Raw genomic sequence first — 16388 nt, 5'->3', positions numbered from 1 at the left:
GGCTTCAAGCATTGAGCAGGACTTGTGCTCGGGATGGGCCTGCACGCATCTTTGACATTAACAGCCACTTTGTGAGTGAGAGCAGCATAACATTGATGATTCCACACATCTCTGGAGGCAAATGTCCATTCTATATCAATCAAATTTCAAGGGGGCCCACTGCCATTCAAGGCCGCGACTTGTACAGAGGGAAGTTCACGTCTCCACCCTCCCTCTTGGTGCACTGGCCTGCTCAGAGAAGCTGCACAAAATGCCGCCTCCCTCAGGTTAAAGGTTGTCCTGCAGGATGCCAAAGCATTTCAGTGGCGTTTATCAGTGTACACGGACTTGGAAATGTTGAAGGTCAAGCAATGATAAGAGTCAAAAGGAGATGCCTCAGGTCTTCTTCTCAACCCACGATCTATCATGTGAGGCTCAGTGCACATCATTCAGATACCAAACACTGACTGAACGTATCAGAGCTACCTGCCCCAATGTTTTTGCCGTGTCTCACTGTCTGCTGCCTGAATGAGGACTAACCTGAAGGTATGAAATGTACCATCAGAAAGATAACACAACATTTTGTGAACTAGAAAATGGCAAGAAATGCAAAAATAACCTGGTCCATATGTCCTTGCAATAAGCAGGAGATTCTCACCAGTTGTACGATGAAAGGAAATCCAAACCCTGACCATTCATTGTGGAAGCAGGTTTCAGGAGGGTTCTGTATAGCTTTTTAGGCTTGACGATGCATTGATCTAACATGCTTTCCCAGATGTCCCTTTCATCAATATCCTGCTCCTCATCATCCTCTTCATCCTTCAAAGATTGCTGTTGATCCAATATCCTTAGTATCCAGGACATCCACTCCCCTCTCTCGAGTCCAGGTGTGAAGGGTGCAAGACACCCTAATGATATCGCACATCTACCTCCAAACTGCAAGGCTGTGTCAGAGTAGTCCAGGCATCAAAAACCTCATCTTAAGGAGGCCTATCATCTTTGCTGGATATGCGGCAACATTTTATCTCCATGTTTCCTGTGGTCTGATTGTTTTATAAAGGTGTCATGGTCGCCTGACAGCCCTCTCTGTTTGGCTCAAAGACCTTGCGAGAAGACAGGAACCTGTGAGGTCTATTATATGTACATTGGGGAGATAGTATTGTCGTTGGGCTGTAGGTCCAGAGAGCCAGGTCATGTTCTGGGGAACTGTGTTTGAATCCCACCGTTGCAGATGGTGGAATTTGAATTCAACAAAAATCTGGAATTAAGGGTCTAAATATGACCATGAATCCACTGCTGATTGTTGGAAAACCCCATCTGGCTCACTCCTGTCCTTCAGGGAAGGAAACTGCCATTATTACCTAGTCTGTCCGACATGTGACTCCAGACCTACAGCAATGTGGTTGACTCTTAACTGCACTCTGGGCAATTAGGGATGGGCAATAAATGCTGGTCTAGCCAGCGATGCCCTCATCCCATGAATGAATAAAAACAAAACTACATGGCAAGTCTCACAATATGAAGTACAGACATGCAAAATCTGGCACTGGGGGTAGTCACAAATAATTAAACATTGATGGGAGTAGACACCTTCCCTGTTGATGAACTCTGCAGGTAGTGATGGAGTGAAGCTGAGAGAAGTGAGTGATGCTGGAGAATGTCACATCCTGAGCTGCTTGACTCCTCTTATCACAGAGGAAGGATATGAACAGCTGTGATGTGGACAAAGTGGCTTCAGTGACATCTCGGATGCATTTACGAGTTGAGGATTGGAAGGTGCACAGGTTCCCCCCAATGCTCCTTGCAAAAAGTCACTGGCATAAAGCTTCAGGACAGCTGTGACTTTGATGGCCATGGGATGGGATAGCACTCTGGTGTTTGAAAGTAAGATGGAACAGTTTAGTGAGAAGGGCCTAGAACATCCTCAGACTGTGCCTTCATTGTGCTTCCAAGAGTGGTAGAAAATGACAATGGGGTCAATAGCTGCAGTGTCTTGTCATTCTTCTCCAACTCCTTATGTCATCAGCACCTGCTGTTTCTCCTTCTAGAGGCTGGGAGACAGTCACTGGAAGTTGCTGTTCTTGCTGACAACATTGAAATTATTTTCTCCTGCTTCCTTGTCTTCACATTTGAATCATTGCCACAAAGGTCTTCAGCCACAACAATGTTTATGTCAGATACATGAGTGGGGAATGCCAGAAAGAGAACATCCTTTCTTTTACTGTACTCCTGACCCCTAACATCAATCATGGTCATGGCCTTATGTTATGCCTGGGCAAAGTTCACATGGAGACTTCACAATGAGGTCAATACCATACTTTGATAAAGAGCTCTGAGGTATGCAGCCATATCCGAATATGCATTACACAACCAAAGTGGGTGAACGGAATTGTGGTGATATGTCACCTTGATATATCCGTCCTTCCCGAATGTGGCCCTCTTGCACTCTTGCAGATCAGTCTGTGAATGTGGCCATTCAAAAGCATTAGAATCCAGTGATAGCCAAGAAATGTGTTTCTGAAATGCCAAGTTCAGACGATGTTTTTAAGTTAGCTTAACTCCTGACTGTCAACCCCTTGATCCCACTAATAAGTGCTCCTGTTTGACTTTCAGACATGGCCATTTGGTCGACATGTATGCAGCATGTTTCCATGAATGCTCCTGGCATTTGCTATAGTGTGACATTACTGAAGCATGGTGCTGCACAGTGACATGTCCATCCCCTTCACTGTTCAATGCTCCCATCTGTAACAAGCTATCTGCCTCACCTTCTGTGCTAAAAAGCAAGCCACCAATGTGACACACTACAACTTGGCACTGTGAGGTCAAGTACTAAAAACAATACAGATCACAGAGTCTAGCCGCCTCTCAGTTAGCACAAAGTGACAGAGTGCTAAAACAAAACTAAGAGCCACAACTTGCATCCTGTGTATGTACGTGCCCCTGTGCTCAAAGTGACCGAGGTGAAGCTTGCAAGCCTGAGGTAACCACCAGATAACTGTTCTGATTTACAGGGAATTTGTGGGAACTTGCATGTGCAATTTCTCAAAACTATATTTTGTCAATAAGGAAACCCCAGATGTCAGTGGTTAATATCACTTCCATGTCATGGTTTGTCATCAGAAAGTGCAAGATAGTTTTAATAAACATAAGAACATGAGCAGGCCTTTCAGTCCCTCAAGACTGTTCCACCATTCAGTGGTATCATGGCTGATCTGCTGCCTCATTCCATTTATGTGCTTTTGGCCCATATCCCTTAATATCTTTATTTAACAAAAATATCTCTATCTCAAATTTAAAACTAACTACTGATCCAGCGTCCACAGTCATTTGTTCCAAACCTTGAGCACCCTCTGTATAGAAGAGCTTCTTACCATCTCTCCTGAACAGTCTGGCCCTCATTCTCAGAATATGCCCCTAGTTCTAGAATCCCTAATCACGCAAATAGTTTATCTTCATCTACCCTGTCTTTTCCTGAAGATCTTGAAGATTTTGAGAAGCTCACCCCTTACCATCTGAATTCTTGAGAAAATGGGCATAATTTGTTTAATCTTTCCTCATATGTTTTGCTCCAGATGAATGATTAAATTCCTCCAATATAACAGTGAATGTACCTCAAAATTATTTCATTAGCTGTGTCGGCTTTGGGACGCACAGTGGTTGTAAATTGAGGTCTTTCTTTTGTTTAATTCAGGATCAGCACAAGTAACAAGTGTTTACTGACTTCTGTAAATGGAGAAATGAAACTGAAACTTAACAGTCAAATAAGCTAAGTTTCTGAGGAAATTGAAACCAATTTGGTATTGACTTGAAATCAAGTGCCAAACAAATAATTCACAAATGTAAACTTTGAACTGGGTAGAGATATAAAGCAATGACGTGTCACTTCGATTTGATGGAAAGTCTTAGTAACTGGATCTCACTATTTTTCTCGAATATATGAGGGCGGAGTTTGCAGCTGGTTTATAAGAGCTGTGGTTACACCAACTTCACTTTGTATGAAAGCTGGAAAGATGGATTTGTACAGAACTGAATCGAGGAGGCTGGATGATTTCATTAAACAAAACCTGGAGCCGAATGAATTTAACATCGAAGTGAGAAATGCAATACACAGAATCTGTGAATTTTTAAAGAACCGATGTTTTATCAAACAACCTGGGATCAAAGTTATCAGAGCCGTCAAAGTAAGTTACTTTGTGTTTAACACAGTATGAGACTAGTGTTTACAGTAAATGACTACTTACAATACTCTGAGCTTTATAAATGTTTCAGAATGAAGCTGATTTTTATTATGGTTGTGAGATTTTCAATATTAACTTTCAACTTGTCTATGTTATCCTACCTTCTCTCCAAAGGACTAGAATCTGATGTGAGATAGAGTTCCAAGGGAAATGATGGGGTCCCCATGATTTCAATTTAAATGAATGGGATGAGATGGGCTTGTCAATATTTCCTGTGAATTCTGTGCATTTAAATGGAGTAGGTGTGCCAGGCACTGACACAAATCACCAGGAAAATCAGACTAAAAGTGTTTTTCTCAGCCTAAAACATCAGCTTGTTTTAAAGACTCTGGAGCTTTCAATGTATATCTGCTGAAGGGAAGACTTACTTCAAGTCTGTTTCTCTTTAATCATTATTTTCAGTTGTTCAACAATCAAAAGTAAATTATTGTAAGGTGTTGTAAATCTGCTTCTGAAATCAAAAATAGTTTGAATTCTTAAAGTGACTTTCAAAGCAGATGTTGGCAGTACAATATACAATATACCCAACAATCTGGGGAAAGTGTGGCACACCCCTCCTTTTGCTGCATTTCACCAATTCTGCCATCATGCACTCAATCTACAGTCAGTTAAAATGAAGAAAGAACATGGTGGGCACAATTGTCTTTGTTGGCAGATAATAAGAGTTGGGACTTTAGAAGTTAATTCATTGGGTTCTTGACCAAGGATCTCCCGAAATTGACATGGAGATAGCTGCTCTTAACAGGAACTAACAGACTGGGCCTTCAGCTTTGACAATCACATGACTTTCAGCTTCAGAGAAGCATACAGTTGTATGAACAGGGAAGTAACTAAAACAGCAAATCAGTATGATTGTGGCCTCCCAACAAATTCTTAACCATTTGATTTCTAGACTCTTTAATTCAAACAGGACTTCACAATGAGGATGTTAGTGTGCTGGGTGGGATAGGTTGGTTGTCAGATGGTGTCGGTGGGGAAGGGGTGAGGAAAGGTCGGTTGTGTGGGGAAAGTACAGGTAGAATATAGAGAGGGAGAGGACCCATAGTTCTGCATAGAGCACTGGGTCCGCTGTCAGTTGTTGGGCTCCCACCTACAGGTAATTGAACTTTCCTCAGTCACGTCAGGAAACTGGAAACTGCCAGGTAAGTCTCAGCCATCCCATAATACCCCTGTTAACAAATCCCTCAAGGAGCCTAACTTACTATCTGCCTCATGGCAACGTTGCTTGGAAACTGGCACACTGGCCATTTTGAAACACCCTCTGACCAAACGTTCAACCGAGTGTGTCTGTCATATTAACTCTCATTTACCAGAAGGAGGAGAAAACAAATCACAGCAAAGTGGTACTTAGTGACTTTAACCTTTTTCAAATTTGCTCACTTTGGAAAAAGTCACCGTGCCAAGTATCACAGGGTCTAATTTTCGTTTTGTTATTTTATTTTTGTGCATAAACAGAGGTTTGTTTGACTGCTTCTGATTTGACATCAACCTTGCCAATAACTGTCCAAAATATTGCCCAGGCCGACAACACCACTCTGTCAACTACAGACTAACGTGTTAAAGTTGCAGAGATTCATAAAGCTGTATAGCATGGAAACGGATCCATCAGCCCAACTCATCCATTTCTTAACAAATTCCTCGCCATCCAAGCCCTTAACTCTATGGCAGTCCCAGTCTATGTTTGAAAAGTTAAAATCCCCTCCCATAACCATCCTATTATTCTTACAGAAAACGGAGAGTTCCTTACAGATTTGGTTCTCAATTTCCCGCTGACTCTTGAGGTGTCTATAGTCTAATCCTAATAAGGTGATCATCCCTTTCTTATTTTTCAATTTCACCCAAATAACTTCCCTGGACTTATTCCTAGGAATATTCTCCCTAAGTGCAGCATAATATTATCCCTAAGCAAAATCACCATTTCCCCTCCTCTCATGGTCCTCTTTCTGTCCTTCCTATAGCATCTATACTCTGGAACATTAAGGTGCCAGTCTGTCCATCCCTGAGCCATGGCTCTGCAATTACTAAGATATTGCGGTCCCATGTTCCCAACCATGCCCTGAGTTCATCTGCCTTCCCTGTTAGGCATCTTGCATTGAAATAAACGTAGTTACATTTATCAGTCCTACCTTATCCTCTACTTTGTTGCTACCCATCCTGACTGTTTGACTTGCCCCCTTTCCCAACTGTATCAGTCTCAGATTAATCTCTTTGCTCACTGTCTCCCTGAGTGTGTGTGTGTGTGTCCCTCCCTGGCTTTCAGCGGTCTATTCGCCTGAGGGTCCATCATCCCTACCCCCTATATTTTCCAAAGCAGCATTCTTGTTTGAGATGAGGACAGCCACACAAGATTCCTGCATTACCTGTCTCCCTCTCATACCCAGTCTGGATATAACCCATCTACCTGATTGTATCGTTGGTTTATCTCCCTTCCTGCAACTGCTATCCCTCACATCCCCTAAATCCTGTAAATTCTGCACTGTTTCTAACTGCCACTCCAATTTATCCATGCGATCCGATGGGTTCACAACCAAACACACTTCCTGCAGACATAATCAACAATAACATCGATGCTTTCTCTAATCGCCCACATCCGACAGGAAGAGCATATTACTTTACTGAAGGACATCTTTGTACCTTAATAATCTACACACCTAGAAAATAGTCATGTCTTACTGGTCTAAAAACGATGCCCAGGCTAACTTAGCACCAATGCTTTTGTATTTTAAAAGTTTAATCAAGAGACAGATCTCAATAAAAAAAAATCAAAAAAACCCCACTCTGCTCACTATTGTAGATTTACAAAACCAGTAAGGTTACACTGAAAAATTTGCTACTTTGCTGCACCCCTCCTGTAAGGTTTCTCCAAGGTCGGTTGTGAATTTCACTGTTTGGAGTTTGTCTAAAAAAAATGAACAATGTGCAGAGATACTTGAAACCAAGCAGCAGAGGCAGTTAGCTGTGTAGGTTGTTTTTACCTCTACTATTGAGTCAGACAGCTGTGCAGATTTACTGCTCCATTTGACTCACCTGCCTTTAGCTCCCTTCCTCCTTTTTAAAGTGCTGTTATTTTGATCATTTTTTCCCCAAAGTTCCAAAACAATGTAACAGCTTATAAAACAATAATTACTGATCATAGAATTCAAGGAAATCAGCTCCAACACTGAAAATACCTCAAAGAAAGAGCAGCTCGAACAGCGACAATGTTTTCCTCCATCTTGCAACCTTGTAGTGCTGTGACCTATCATGTGATGGCACCTTCACAAAAAGAGGACACGAGGAGAAAAACACCATGGAAATAGCAGCAAAAAGTATACCGATGTGAATGCTGTCCCTAACACAATGGTATAGATAGATAGCCAGCAGTGCTTAGACAAATGTATTTAAAATTTCTGAAATGGCCAAATTCGTTGATCATTGAAATGTTCACAAATATTTTTTCTATCCTTTCTCCTCTGCAGGGAGGGTCTTCAGGCAAAGGAACGGCTTTAAGGAATGGTTCAGATGCAGATCTTGTTGTCTTCCTCAACTTTTTCCAGAGTTTTGAGGAGCAGAGAAACAAGAGAGAGGAAATTCTTGAAGGAATTCAACAAGTATTGACAGAGTGTGCACGAAGCATTGCTCATAAGATTAGTGACATCAACATAACTCTTGTATCGAACAGCAACGTCCCACCAAAATCATTGAGCTTTGCTCTAAAATCAAAGAAGAAATACTCAGACAGTGTGGAATTTGATATTTTGCCAGCCTTTGATGCACTGGGTAAGAATTTATGTTAGTGTAATTTTTAAGCTCCAGTATAATTTTAGATCTTTCACAAACCTCTGCTAATCAAGGAGATTGACTATTATTCATATTGTTTCATAACACGTCCTGTTTCTAGTTAAGGCGATGGAGCAATTAGCTTTTGTATATTTATCTAGGCCCAAACATCTCAGTAGTGGCAATCATCCTTAAATTGCATTTTTTTTTAACATTATGATACAGGACATGCACATGAAAAAGATATGAAAAAGTGATCAAAGACAGATCAGAATGTGGAATAATCAGATTGAACCGTGATCTTATTGAGCAGGGGAGCAAGCTCAAGAAGTCGAGTGCCGACTCTTAATTTTAATTTGTCTATTTGTATGACAGGCTTAGCTTATATTTGCAAACTGAACTGAGATGTTTGAAGTGGTGATCAAATCTGCATTTAATGTCTCTAGCTTAAAGGAGAACAGATTGTGAACCACATGTGTAGTGAGTTAAGTTGAGTAAATTGCAGCTTAATCGGGGAGGTGTGTTTAGACAGTGAGAAAGGAGGTAAATGCTTAGGTATTCAATCTCTAGCTTATATCTGACCACAAATGCCACAGTTTCTGTTGCTCATCAAATGTTTAATTTCCTACAGAAGGATCACCAAATGGAAATACAGCCCATCTCAGGCTAATAAAATTCGTAAGCGAAAATGGTGATCCATGTGGGGAATTTTCTGCATGTTTTACTGAGCTTCAGAGGCATTTTGTGAAGGAACGTAATGCAAAACTTAAAGACTTGATTCGCCTGCTAAAATATTGGTACAAAGAGGTGAGTGACTGGGGAACATGGCTTGAAGAATGTAGGGAGATTGTAGCGCCACATATAAAAAGATGGTGTTTCTATAGTTATATCATTGACAAATATGACTGATGAATTCGGGCTTCGTCCTTATTAAAAACCTGTGAACACTTGCCTAGAATGCTTGTTTGCATAGAAGGGCATTGGCAGAATCTTTGAAGGAGTGCTCCTTTGAGCGGTTTCTCTCAGAGCTCCTCCAGCCTCTGCTAAAGGTGCAGTAAAAGATCTGGTTGCTGTCTGAAGCCATATAAAAGAAGTACCCATATTTTTAACAGTTGAACAATTTAACCTCCTCTTTCAAGAAACTGGCTTCAATCGAAGTTGCTGGAATGACTTTAGAGAAAGGGCAGATCCTGTACACCTTCAGCTTAGGTTAAATACATCTCAGAATCAGATCTTGATTCTCTAGTGTAGTCATGAAAAAAATTCCCTGATGCCATATTGTGTGGAGGAGCTGTATTGAAATTGATTACAGATCAGGGGTGGAGGCCAGTCCTTTAACCTGCACATATTTGGGCAGCACAGTGGTTCAGTGGTTGGCACTGCTGCCTCACAGCACCAGGCACCCGGTTTTGATTCCAGCCTCAGGCGACTGTCTGTGCGGAGTCTGCACATTCTCCCTGTGTCTACATGTTTCCTCCGGGCGCTCTGGTTTCCTTCCACAGTCTAAAGATGTGCAGGTTAGGTGAATTGGCCATGCTAAATTGCCCATAGTGTTCAGGGATGTGTTAATTAGTTATGTGTAAATGTAGAATAATAGAGTAGATGAATGGGCTTGGGTGGGATACTCTTTGGAGCGTTGATGTGGACTTGTTGGTCCGAAGGGCCTGTCTCCGGACTGCAGGGATTCCATTCTATTCTCTATATTTGAACATGGTTTTATATTTAAAGTGAAGACATGGGATTTCATCCTTAGTCTTTTACATTCCCTTGTGCCTGGATTGATCATCTCAGGTTATTTGAACAGGCAAATGAAAATTGTATTAACGTGATTAATCTTCACAAGAGCAAAGGCTACATCCAATGGTTTAGTACCCAGAGTTCCAAAATGCAGAACTAATGGAATCAAATGTCAGTTCATTCAATGCTGAAAGAACAACTGTAAAATGATGAGATGGAAATTAGCCCTTGTTCCTGTCCCTGGGAAATAGAAGCAAAAATTAACAATTTCAACCAACATTTTAAGTCCAATCTGACTCTACTTCAGAGCTGAAAGGATGAGAAAATTGTGGTTTTTATGCTGTTGACAGATGGGCAGGAGAAGTGACTCAAACAAATAGTGAGGGAACCCAGAGCAAAATGTGAAGGGTGGCTAATGGTGGTGAAGGAGAGATTGCCAGGGATAAAACCAGTTACAATTAAAGGCATGAAAAGGAGAAAATGGGTCCATGCTGCTGAGAGCAAAGACAACAAAACACAAACAAGATATGTCCGTGGGAGGGGATGTAAGAAAAATGGAGGCCACGTCAGGAATGTTAAGGTTCACAGAGGCAGAAACAGAAGTACAAGGTGGGAGTTGGCATGAATAATTTTAATGTCATGTTGTGTCTGCACATCAACCATTCAGTATGTCAAGCCACGGAAATCTGAGCTGGCTCCTGGTCAACGTCTGCCTGCTAAGTATGCGGTGGAGCTGCTGACTATCTACGCCTGGGAGCAAGGCAACGGGACTAAGAGATTTGTCACTGCTGAAGGTTTTCGGACAGTCCTTGAGCTGATCTGCAACTATCAAAATCTGCGTATTTACTGGACCAACTACTACAATGTCGACAATCAAGACATTGTAAATTTTCTGCGTAAGAAACTCTGTGGCAGCAGGTAAAAGCTTCAAATATCTTTTAACCTAAACCAGTTAGAACTGTTCCAATTCATGAGGTTATGCTGCAGCTGTACAAAACTCTGGTGCGGCCACACTTGGAGTATTGTGTACAGTTCTGGTCACTGCATTATAAGAAGGATGTGGAAGCTTTGGAAAGGGTGCAAAGGAGATTTACTAGGATGTTGCCTGGTATGGAGGGAAGGTCTTACAAGGAAAGGCTGAGGGACTTGAGGCTGTTTTCGTTAGAGAGAAGAAGGTTGAGAGGTGACTTAATAGAGATATATAAGATAATCAGAGGGTTAGATAGGGTGGACAGGGAGAGCCTTTTTCCAAGTATGGTGACGGCGAGCATGAGGGGGCACAACTTTAAATTGAGGGGTGATAGATATAGCACAGATGTCAGTGGTAGTTTCTTTACTCAGAGAGTAGTAAGGGTATGGAATGCTTTGCCTGCAACGGTAGTAGATTCACCAACTTTAAGGACATTTAAGTCATCAATGGACAAGCATATGGACGTACATGGAATAGTGTAGGTTAGATGGGCTTCAAATTGGTATGACAGGTCGGCGCAACATCGAGGGCCGAAGGGCCTGTACTGCGCTGTAATGTTCTATGTTCGTTCAGAGCACTCTCAAGTAAGGAAGCTGATTGCAGGACATTTAGTGATCTAATTGATCTTTAATACCTATCTTGTGGCATCTTTGGGTGTCAAGTAAGGGACATGCTGACATTGTTACTTAAATGTAATGCATGTACAGATCAATGATAGGAGTCAGTAATAGCCCATAACACTGGTTTTGTTGTGAAAATGTGCTCCTGAGCCCTCAGATTGGACGACATTCTCATTCACGAATTCTCATTCTCATGCTTTTAACATCAAATCAAACCTCTGCCTCTAGCTCCTTCCCCAATTAATGTTTCCAAGTCTTAAAATCTTTCCCTTTGTTTACAAACCTCCAAATCACCTCATTTGTTTATTGTACTTTGTGACTGTAACACCCTCCACCTATTGTTCCAGCTCATATCCTCAACCTCGTGTGTACTGTCCTTTCTCTTATTTTCCACTCGCATCAAAGCTTTAAGACACTAAAATAAAACAAAAAAAATGCTCATGCTGGAGACTGAAAACAAAAATAATAGAAATTACTGGAGAAACTCAGCAGGTCTGGCAGCATCTCTGGATAGAAAACAGAGGTAATGTTTTGTGACCCTTCTTCAGAACTTTACATCACATTGGTGCCATATTCAGAGCAGCATAGTGGCTCAGTGGTTAGCACTGCTAACTCACAGCATCAGGGTCCCAGGTTCAATTCTAGCCTCGGGCGACTGTCTGGTGTGGAGTTGGTACATTCTCCCTGTGGGTTTCTTCCGGGTGCTCTGGTTTCGTCTCGCAGACCAGGTGAATTGGCCATGCTAAATTGCATTAGTCAAAGGAAAATGGGTCTGGCTGGGTTACTCTTTGGAGGGCCGGTATGGGCTGAAGGGCCTGTTTCCACGCTGTAGGGAATCTAATCATTATAGAGCTCTCCATAAACATTTTCACTTCTTTTAATCTCATTTTGAATAGTGTCCTGGAGACCATTGTTCAAACCCTCACATTATAGTAATGGTCAGTGTCTACTCCACTCCATCAGTTTACCACATGAAACTTGCTTTGAGACAATTGAGGCAAGCAAGTGCCTGAGTTGTGACAGTCAATTCCTGCTGTGAGTTTAATTCCTCAATAATACGGTAAAGTAGAAAGTCCCTGAAATACCTGCAGAGGTTAACAACGAAGCTTTGGCTGAGGATCGCAAATTCTGGTATCCATAACTCATGGGGCATCACTACTTCATCACAGATTGCTGGATTCTTTCCACACTAATAACAACAATCACCATTGAACTCAGTGTTACTTTGCTCAGAAACTCAGGTCTATGGTTTATAACAATTATTGGATGTGGTTTTATTTTGCAGACCAATAATCCTTGACCCGGCCGATCCAACTAATAACGTTGCTTCATCTGATGGATGGAACGTGATGGTCAAGGAGGCCAAGAAATGTCTCAGCTCTTCATGTGTCTCTGGAGTCCAAGCATGGAAGGTCCAGGTAAATAGATTTAGGAGACACTTGACACGGGACACTGTTTCGTGTAGAAATTCTGGAGATTGAATTGTTAAATGACACAGTTCCTTCTCTTGACTTTAAGCCAGGAAGCATACCCTGGGTGTTCTACAGAGTCAGAAGGTGGGAAATCGTGCTTCACAAGAATCAGTGATGGACCTTTTGCTGTTAGTACTGTACATGACCAATTTATGGATGACACCTGATTGCAGAGTATAGTCAATATTGAGGGACATGGTAGCAAATCACAGTAGGACTTTAACAGACTTGGCAAAGAAACAAGTCATTGACAAACAGAAAGCCATACTTGATAAACATGAAACTGTACATTGACAGGGATAACAGGGAGGTAAGGGATGTCACTTATCATTTTAAAAGTGAACACTAGGTGGGGTAGTGGAACACAGGTAGCGTGGATTGCAATTACATCAATCACCAGAGATGGCTCCACAGATTATTGATAGCAGCCAGGAAGCAAACCAAGCACAAGGATTTATTCCTGGAGCCATGGAGTCAAAAAGTGGGCAACTTATTGTTGACCTTGAGATCTGAATGCATCCTGGTCATATTATAAAAAGGATCTAAAGGACACTGGAGCAGGTGAAGAAAATATTGAGAAGGATAGTGATAAAAAATATGTTTGTACACATTTCAGGAAAGAATTGGTAAGAAAAAAAAGAGGGCTGAGGGGATTTTGCAGTAGCAATCATTAAAATAATGACAGGTTTTAACTGAGTGGATTCAAAGACAATGTTACTTCATGTGGGGAAGAGCATAACTAGATGGGAAGGTGGAACTCCCTGCAATGGGGGTGGTTGAAGCAAATAGTATAGATACATTTGAAGGGAAGCTGGTGAGGCATTGGATAGAGGAGGGAATAAATGATAGATTCCGACTTGTTAAAAATAGAGCAGACTTGAGAGTAAGTGCAAAGAATCTGTTGAGATTCCGACCAACCAAAAATATTGAGTGTGGGACATCAAATAAGTACTAGATCAGACTTTGTGAAATGGGGGTGAACAAAGTTCTGTCTTTACTGACAATAAAATGCTTGACACAAATGTTCTATTTATCATCACAATAAGAATCAGGAGAGATGGGGAGTAAAATTGAAAAATATACTTATTGTTGTATTTGTATTTAACAAACGAACACAGCCAACTGTCTTTCCAGCCCCAAAAACAATTTTTTTTTAACCGTTTTAGCCAATGGCACAGTTTGAATCACTGTGATTAGCCTGAATGGCTCCTCATTACCCCTGATGGCCAACAGTGACACCAACATTTTAATGATCAAGAATCAAATCCAGCAAAATTGGGGCATTCCAGTTCACCAACAACGCCTGATGGTCAATGAAACTATTCTGAATGGTGGCAAAACCTTATTGGATTCTGGAATATTCTTTGGTGCAAAGCTCCACCTACTTGTGACAAACTCAATGGAGGTATTTGTAAGGCATCCAAATGGACGTAACCTAGAAATTAATGTGTCCCCGACTGACAAGGTTTTGAGCCTGAAAAATAAGATCCAAACTCTGGAGCACATTTCTCCAAGCCAATATTACCTGACCTTTCAGTCACGAACACTAGAAGATAGCCACACGCTGGAATACTACGGCATTGATCAACATTGTACTATTGACATCAACTTGCGTCTCCGCGGGGGCAAGGCATCTTGAAAATCAACGCAATATTAAAACGTTTAAACCACATTTTAATGAGACATCTTATCAACTGGATTTATTTGGAACATGTCGTAAATATAAGTACTACATATTAATCCTTTTCACTGATTTATATGTATCTGAAAATACAAAAATTAAAATGAAATTAATGTTGAGAATGAGATGAGACTTCAAGTAATGTTTAAAGTGGAATGACCCTGTGCATTTTGAAATATATATTCTACTTTTAATCACTGCAGGGAATGATACTTTGACTGGAATACTTTCTTATTTGAATGTGATTTCTTCCACTGCTCCTCCAGATTAGTTAATGTGACCAATCATTGCCTGAGGTTTTTGGGATCAGCCTGTAGTTTGGAAATAATTTGCTCCTCCTGTCTGTTCTGCATTGCACATTGGAGATGGCAACAAGTGGCCTTTCTCTCAAAATTAATGAAATAACACACATTTGCATTATTTTTATTGCACAAATTCTGTTGCCAACTGCAGCAGTGAATTAATAAGCTCTTTTTAATTACAGAATGATTTTGTACCTTTATTGATTATGTACTTACTTGCTGTTTGGAATGTTTTACACATTAAAGTAAGGTAGGAATGTTATTTGTTAAGTATGTATTATCTATTACAATAGTCAATTGTATCGTAGAATTTATACAATTGAAGCAAAGCCATTCAGACCATCATTTTGAATCTGGAAATTTGAAGAACCTATCTAATTTCTTTTTTTAAAAAAATTCTCTCTATCTTTTTTGGAGGTTACTATTGAATCTACTGTGCAAACTCACAACAGACTGAATATGTAATATTGCTAAATAAAGGTCTTTGACAATAATGAGTTTGTTAATCAGTTCATTTACTCATTCAGTTTGAGATTTGTTTCTGGACCTGCAGATAATCTAATGGATATTATTCTTAGACTCTTTTCATAATAGTTCCAGATCACGAGTACCTTTCAGATGATGCCTGTCAACATGTCCATACACTGTGCCTGTTTCAACTCAACGTAATAGGTGACAGCTGTTCTCTTGTTACTTTCTTGACAGTTTAGACTCTGACCGGCTTGTTTAAAATTGAAGGAAAGCTTGGCAGTTAACTAGCAGTCCTTCCGATAATGGTTTTTGTCCATGGCAACTCCTCTCCTAATCACAGTCCGTTTACAGCTAATCAGCACTAACTTTTCATTTTCATGTTGCTTTCTTTTACTAACCTTAACTCGATTTTTTTCCCTCCCCTTGTCCAGTCCCTTCCCATTACGTACGCGATTCCTCTAAAACTTTACAGGAGTTTCAGAATTTCCAGTTACAGACTCCATCCACCTTCTCTTGACCATGGATATGCAATCCCTTTACACATCCATCCCAGATCAGGATGGCCTCAGAGCTCTCTGCTTCTTCCTGGGAAAAAAGGATCAAACCATCTCCACCACTACCACCCTCCGCCTGGGTAAGCTCGTCCTCACCCTGAGCAAGTTTTCTCTTAACTCCTCTCACTTTCCTCAGGATAGAGAAATGACCATGTTTACCCACATGGGCCCCAGTTATGCCTATCTCTGTGGGGTATGTGGAACATTTCTTGTTCCAGTCCTATGCTTGCCCTCACCCAGAACTCTTTCTCTCATATATCGATAATATCATCAGTGCTGCTTCCCCTTCTTGTCTGGAATTGGAAAAGTTTATCAATTTCACTTCCAATTTCCGCCCCACTCTCACTTTCACCTGGTCCACTTGACTCAATCTTTCCCTTCTTCGACATCTCTGTTTCCATTTCTAGGATAGACTGACACCAATATCCATTACAAACCGACCAACACCCATAGTTACCTTGTCTGTACATTAGGTAAAAACAATGACTGCAGATGCTGGAAACCAGATTCTGGATTAGACTGATGCTGGAAAAGCACAGCAGTTCAGGCAGCATCCGAGGGGCAGTAAAATCGACGTTTCGGGCAAAAGCCCTTCATCAGGA

General features: G+C 41.1%; 1 pseudogene across 1 annotated transcript; it reads left to right on the top strand.

Annotated features, from left to right (window-relative positions):
• Window positions 1–3962: 3962 nt before the first annotated feature.
• LOC148145370 (2'-5'-oligoadenylate synthase 1A-like) lies at window positions 3963–15255 on the top strand (annotated as a pseudogene). The gene is made up of 6 exons (XR_015761250.1): window positions 3963–4163; window positions 7679–7979; window positions 8611–8786; window positions 10384–10634; window positions 12592–12724; window positions 13945–15255. The product of XR_015761250.1 is annotated as a 2'-5'-oligoadenylate synthase 1A-like (transcript).
• Window positions 15256–16388: the final 1133 nt, after the last annotated feature.

This window comes from Chiloscyllium plagiosum, unplaced genomic scaffold (genome assembly GCF_037043375.1).
Source record: "Chiloscyllium plagiosum isolate Xiang-an unplaced genomic scaffold, Cpla_swu_hap1 HiC_scaffold_24, whole genome shotgun sequence".
NCBI lineage: Eukaryota > Metazoa > Chordata > Chondrichthyes > Orectolobiformes > Hemiscylliidae > Chiloscyllium > Chiloscyllium plagiosum.
Note: the sequence above shows the minus strand (reverse complement) of the source record. Positions and strands in the feature narration are given on the sequence as shown.